This window comes from Onychostruthus taczanowskii, unplaced genomic scaffold (assembly GCF_017590055.1).
Source record: "Onychostruthus taczanowskii isolate IOZ18803 unplaced genomic scaffold, ASM1759005v1 scaffold28, whole genome shotgun sequence".
In the NCBI taxonomy this organism is placed as follows: domain Eukaryota; kingdom Metazoa; phylum Chordata; class Aves; order Passeriformes; family Passeridae; genus Onychostruthus; species Onychostruthus taczanowskii.
The window spans coordinates 7,414,500-7,421,355 of NW_024500128.1; positions in this window are offsets into that span (position 1 = coordinate 7,414,500).

Genomic DNA, 6,856 nt, shown 5'->3' on the forward strand with positions numbered 1-6,856 from the left:
AGTTCCTGTGTTTCCAATTATTAGAGTACATATTATTTGGCATAAGCAAGGACTAGGATCTAGCCTTGAAATAGCTCTTCAGGGCTGTGGGATTTGTTTTAAGAGAACTCTGGTTTTAGCAATGTGTATAACATCTGGCAGCAACTCACCAATACCTTGACATGGTGGCTCTAAGCACCATGTTCTTGAGTGCAGCTGTGTCAATGCACAGCTATCTTCCTAATCATGCTGTTGGGATTCGTGAGATAAGCTAGAAACAGACTTTGGTCTCTACTTAATGGGCCACCCTGATGACTCTTATTTACGTTTTTGAGCCTTTCCTGCCCCATCTGTGACTCAGGTATTCGAAATTTGAACGGATGATGTTGATTTCTCCTCCCTAGGTCTCTACCAAAATTCATCTCGTCAATTTTGGAATGTCCCTCTGACCTGTGTAGACTTTTGAATTTTGATCCTACCCAGCCAAGTCCTTGCAGGCTTTCTGACTCCACCCACAAGCTTTGTAAGTATATGCTCTTTCACACCCTCTGTCATCAATCAGCTTATTCAGTCCTATCCTTCAGGTCGGCCATCCCATCAAATAAAAAAAGTGAGTTTGGTACAGCCATGCTGGTGGGGTTTTTTGAACAGATAATTATCTTCCAAGGACTTTTAAATCCTGCGCCAGGGTCTTTCCAATGATCAAAGCTCGGTTTAGTGGGTCCTTCAGTTTGGTTTTAATTAGCTCAGTGCTGTTCAATTCTAGGTGTTCAGGGGCTTGCTTGTCCTCCACTGGTCCAGTATTGCTCAGATGCTTTGCTGCCCATTCCCCAGATGCTGCTGACCTAGCTCACTTGTCTCCTCCAAGTAGCCATCCTACAGGACCTGTTCCTAGAGGAAGACCTCTGTACTGTCTTGCTGTTCTTCCTCCTGCATGCTTTCATTTCAATAAAACCTGGCTCTCGGATGGAGAATCACACAAGTCAATCCTACAAACAGTGCAGGCCCTCCTGCTTGCCTAAATCAGCAGAGCAGCCTTTTGAATCCTTCTGGCCATTTCCCTTTGTCTTCATGGGAATTGGATCAAGCCTCCACTGAAGGTGTTGTAACAACTAGGCAACTTGTGCTGCTTGTCAGGGAGGCTCCTCAGAGAAGTTCAAAGTCTGCTGGGAGTGGTTGAAGCCATTAAACCATTTTAATTGTTGGTACGGGACTTGAAATGTGAGAGACAGATTTTCTCAGGAGAGCATTGCAGAGATGCTAATTTATGCAGTGTTCTATGTTTTGTGTGAAAAGTTTTAATCAAAACATTTTCAAAGCTTGATTAAGAAAATTCTTAATCAAAACATTGTTTCATAAACCAGTGACCTGATCCTCAACAGAGCTTTGGTTTTATACTGGGGCTCTATCCTCTGCAGATCTCTGAGAATTTGGGAAACTGGCAATCTGGGACTAAGGGAAAGTTTGACTCACTTTGTGGTTGATTTTCTTCTCAGCAAACAGAATTTTGTACATGAAGGGAAAAGACAGGAAACAAACATGGCACAAATGAACCACACAGAGACCTGATTGACCCCTCCTTATATCTGAGAAAATTAGGAGAACTAAGAGTCCAGGTTTTACCTATCTGAATAATTTTAGGGTCTGAAACACAACTGTTCAACGAGTAGAGACTAGCCCCTTTTATAACAAAAAACTCCCAACCAAACCCAAAAAACAAGCCAAAAGCAAACCCCCCAAACAGCAGAAGTTATAAGTAATATATAAGTCTGGGAAGAATTGCAGTGGCTGCTACAGCAACTGCAGAATCACTGAGTTAAAAAGCTATATGCATGAGTTAACTAACGGTCATTAAACTCTTTGAAAAGTAAAAGGTAAACATGAAATGGATTTCTTACACATTTCTCTAAAATGTGTTAACAAGAAAATTAATTGTGGTAACCTAGTAACTACAGGTAAAGAATAAAATTACAAATTATGCAAAATAGTAATTTATTCAGTTGAGAGGCCGGTGGTCCAACTGCTGATGACCAAAGTGCTGTGTGAAGTGCTGAAAGCTATACTGAACAACCCTTTCCAGCATATTGGTTTATTTCTCCTCTTCTCCTGCTTGGCTCTCGAGGTGCCTAAAATCTCATTGCCTGTATCTTTTCCACAAAAACCCACTTGATGCTTGCCTTTGGGTGGAACCACAGAAAGCTTGCCCTGGGTGAGACCTTAGGCACCTGGCTCACAAGTCAGCAATTCTGACTCTCCTCCAAGCCAGATTCACACAGCAGTGATTTGTGGGCATTTTTACTGGAGGCTTGATGGATTAGGCCTCAAAAAAAACATTAGCTGGGTCACAGCTCCACCACATCCCATGTTTCTCATCTGGGAAGTTCAGGAGATACCACCACTGGAGGCCTGGAGTAGGGAAGCTTCTGTAAGCGTGGCCTGAATGAGTTTGCCTGAGGTCAAGGAAGGACTAGATGTTTTAGTTCTTTTCTATCCTTGTGCCCCAAGGGGTATCTGAGTCACTTCAGATGTGGGGCATGAGAATCAAATCCCCACTGTTGTCTATGAAAACTGGAAAATGCATCCCACGCTCTGCTGAAGATTGTGTTCTCTAGCTTGGGTTCCTTCTGTTTCCCTCTAGGATGAGCTGTCCTACTGGTGAGCCACTGGGTGAGATTGCCTCTGGAAGGGAGAGGTCTGCATTTCAGACTCAAGCCCAAGCCAAGTCAAGGTATGAGGATGACTCAGTTCTGCTCACCCTTCTGACTATTTCTCTGTAGGATGTGACACCCGTAACCTGGCAACACAGCACTGGTGACATCACTTTTTTTGCAACAAGTTTGGTAGCTGTATAGAATGCCTTACAGGAAAAAGAGCTCACATCATAGACATTGGATTCCCAAGAAAAAACTCATGTGGTTGTGTACTTTGCTACTCTACTCCTCATCCCTTCCCCAGGGATTTTATTAGAGAGTGGGCTAATTTCAAGCGAATTTGATAGAGGTTAAATGTCTCAAAAATAGAGAGTTTCTAAAAGAGCCACAGATATTGATGGCCATGTAGAACAGAGATATCCAGATTAGTGACCTCACTGAGAGACTAATGGAGACTCAGTTTTATTAATAAAGACCAGAAAAACAAAAAAGGAAAGAGCCGCCAAGAACCAGACTTTGTAAGTCCCAGCGCTTATGAAATTGCTAACTCCTACTTGTTATTACTTGTCTTCATAAAAACACTGCCTGTCTTCTCCCTCGGGCATCTGTTACAAGTGTTACTGAAGATGTCCTTGCAGAAAGAAAACAATTATTTTAATAGCTCCCTTTAATAAGAAGGCACTGCAGTTAATCAGCTGCCTTTTCGAGCCCTTGCCCGTTAAGAGCCCAGTGCAGCAGGTCTAAAACACAGGGTGTAAAAGCATGATGGCCAATGCCCCCAAGGCTGTGTGAGAGCTGGAAAAGGCACTGCTATCACACGGTGGGCTGGTAGGAACTGCAACTGCTGCCTGAACACTGAAGGCAAACTCTGTGTTTTTCTGTTGAGTAACATTTTCTGGCTCCTTCCATCCCTCCTCATAAAACCCAGTTTATTTGTTTAGAGCTTCTGCAGTGTAGATGAGGGATGTTAAAAAGTGCAAAAATAGATTAATAGATTCTTTTAAGACCAACTTTAAATACTAAAAATAAGGCTTTAAAATCTATTGACCTGTAGGCTGATTTTTTGCATCAATTATGCCAAAAGACATTGTTCACCATTACCTGCTCCCACTCCATCAGGTTCAAGCACTTTCACATCATCCTTAAACATTGCATTTATAGGCCTGAAGTACTGCAGAACCTCCTTCAGATGGAAAAGGTTTAGTTTTGTTCTTTCCTCTTTGAAGAATTCCTGCAGGAGGCATTTGAGACCTCCAGTGCTGGCAAGCAGGTGACACAACCCTTCCCCTGCATTTCTCATATGGCCAGCTGCTTGCTCTGGTGCCACTCAGCTGTCCAAAACCTTTTTCACTACCAGTTTAGGGGGACAGGATGTGAGATGTTCAATTGAGGAGGGCTTTAGACAGTGGCAAAGCAAGTCCAAGATCAACAAATCGCCACTGGACAATGATAAAACCATTGTTCTCCAGCTCCTTGCTTTGCAACACTGTCCAGTGAAACACAAAAAGACCCTGCAGGAAGTGTGATGGCTGCTCCCAGGGGCCTTTTGAGGATGTCCCCCCAAACCTCTCACTGCTGGAGCCTGCCTGGCCCTGTGAGGTCCTCCCCAGATTCACACCCTCAGAGCAGTGAAACTCAATTTTGCTGTCATTGAGAGGTTTCTAAGCCAGCCCTGGCCAGCAGCCAGCCGCTCAGTAGGCAGCGAGCTGTGGATCCTGAGGAATAAGCCACCCACGGTGTCTCAGAGCCCTCTAAACCTGTTGGGGCTGACGGAGATTCAGGAATCCTGGATTCATGGCCCCTTGCCAGGATAGGTGCTAAGCAGACCAGGGAGGCTACCTGCCAGCCAGTGATCACCAGGAGATGCTGATCAATCCATCTCTTCTTGAATAAATTTACATACACTGAGCTCAGGATTGGATCAAAAATAAAATCTAGTATCTACCTGGGTTTCACGAGATTTATTTTCTGTTGCCTGCACTGGCTGTCAATAATATTGCCATTGTTTTTTCAATAATTTACCGACTGAACCTCATTTTAATGGATTGCCTCAAATTAATGGATTACCTAACACTGATGTCAGGCCAGTTGATTGATCTTTCTTTCCTTTGTTTTCGGTTTAACTTTTCAAGACCTTTTCACATCTTTTGGTGCTTTCCTGAAATGTGCCAAAGGTTGACTCAGATCTCAGTAAGCTTCCTGTAACTGTCAACAACAACAAAAAATATGGGTATGGGGCTAATGGAATGATAATCTCCTCATTCTCCTCCCCAGCTCATATTTCACATTAGCATGAGGTCATACTCAGGATTAGGTGATGGGACACTTGTTGCATCCCTCAGCTGCATCCAGTCTCACAGGTTATTTTGGTGCTGCAGATTCAAGAAATGTTGCATAGTTGCTGTCAACAGAAAGTGCTGGACAAAAGGGGCATCTATTTTCTTTCTGAAGATGCTCCTGCCTTTTTTTCTTAAACACAGAAAACCTAGTGCTGCCTGCAACGTAGATGATGCCTCAGATGGATTTTGGGGCTTTTCAGCTTCAAAACTTAGTTAATGAGCCTGGATCAATGCAAAACAACCTGCTGTAAAAAGCAAGAGTGTGTTCTCCATTGAGATAACAGCTTGTGGAGCTATTACTGTAATAATACTGCCTTGCAAAGAATACTCATTTCAATGGTTAATTGTTTCCAGCTCTGTGCTGGTATCGTCCCAGCAGGAACAGGCCCAGCATGACTTCTGCTGCATTGGCCGCTGCTATCGCAGTGCACAGAGTGCTTTCCAGCAGACGTGGAAGCATTTAATCACCTAAGCGAGCACTTGCTGCGCTCCAGCAGCCAGCAGAGAGCCAATGCCCTAATGCAGCCCGTGCCCTAATGCAGCCAGCACCATTCCCGTAATGACAATTTGCTAACTCCACTGCTGGGGCGAGCAGAAGGGAAATGTGCGATGCGCAGCAGAGTACCCGGAGCCAGGGTTAAAGCACCCGCGTCCCTGTGCAGTCTGAGAGCCTGGTAAAGCCTGGTGCAGCCTGTGCTCCCTTAAGCACATCACATTCTCTTCGACAAGAAGCTGAATAAATGTAACTTTTTATTTCAGATGGATCCAAATAATTTCCATTAGCTTGCCATGAAAAATACATGTACAAGCTGCTATTGCAAGAGGTTTCATTTTCATTACCAGGCCAACCAAGAGTCTTGGTGTTGAAAATACATATGTACCATATTCTATACAGCTAAAACAAATACAGAGAGAGAGACTGTCAGCACAAGGCAGCATCAGGGCGCATAGCTGGCATCTGCAATCATATATTTGCTCTTTCTTTCAATTCCCCCTTCCTTTCAATTACACCCACCGATTATATTTCGATTCATTGACATTGCAGTCACTCCTGTGTGGGCACAGTCAAGCTAGTTTCAAATGAGCTAATTTGGCTACAGATAACATTGCAGACAGTGCAGCATGGGACTGGATGCAGTAGAAACTGGGTAAATATTTCAGTGGCTTCACCAAAATGTGCCGTGGCGGGTTGCTGTGGCTCTCAGTGCTCGAACAAACTATGTTAAAAGCCAGCTGAGGCACATAGGCAATACATAGCCACGATTTTGATGCAGAATGAGGTTACTCTCAGGGAAGGGCTAGGCATGCTGCAGACCACTACCCCGGCTGAGGCAGATCTAGTATATAGATCTAATGTGTCCAAAAGCATCATTCTGTGGGGAGTTTCAGTTTGTTCAGCACTCTTGTAATTGTCTGTGATATAAAAAGAAAAAAAAAAAAAAAAGGGAAAAAAGAAAGGAAAAAATGCAGGCTTTACCCTGCATTTATGCATAAAAGCATAGTGCCTGCAGGAGCACAAAACCAGTGGAGATGATTGATGAGGCTTTCATGAGGTCTAAAAACACACCTATGCCCCATGAGATGCAGCGACGAGCCCAGGGAACTTCTGGGATAGTAATGCTGCAAGGAGCGTCTAAACAAACACCTGAGACCTCAGCGTCCTTTCACCTGGGGACGGAAAAAGCCTGCCCTCAGCGGCCAGGCGACAGCGCTGGGGACGTTCTTAGTCCCCCTGCGCCCACGCGGGAAGGAGGAGGAGGTCACCCTCCCTCTTTCTCCGAACCCCGTCGGCGCCGGGGCCGTATCCCGTCCGCCGGGAGTCCCGGGGTGCCGCTCCCCGCCCCGCCCCGCCCGGCCCGGCCGGTCCCCGCGGTGCCCGGGCGGGGG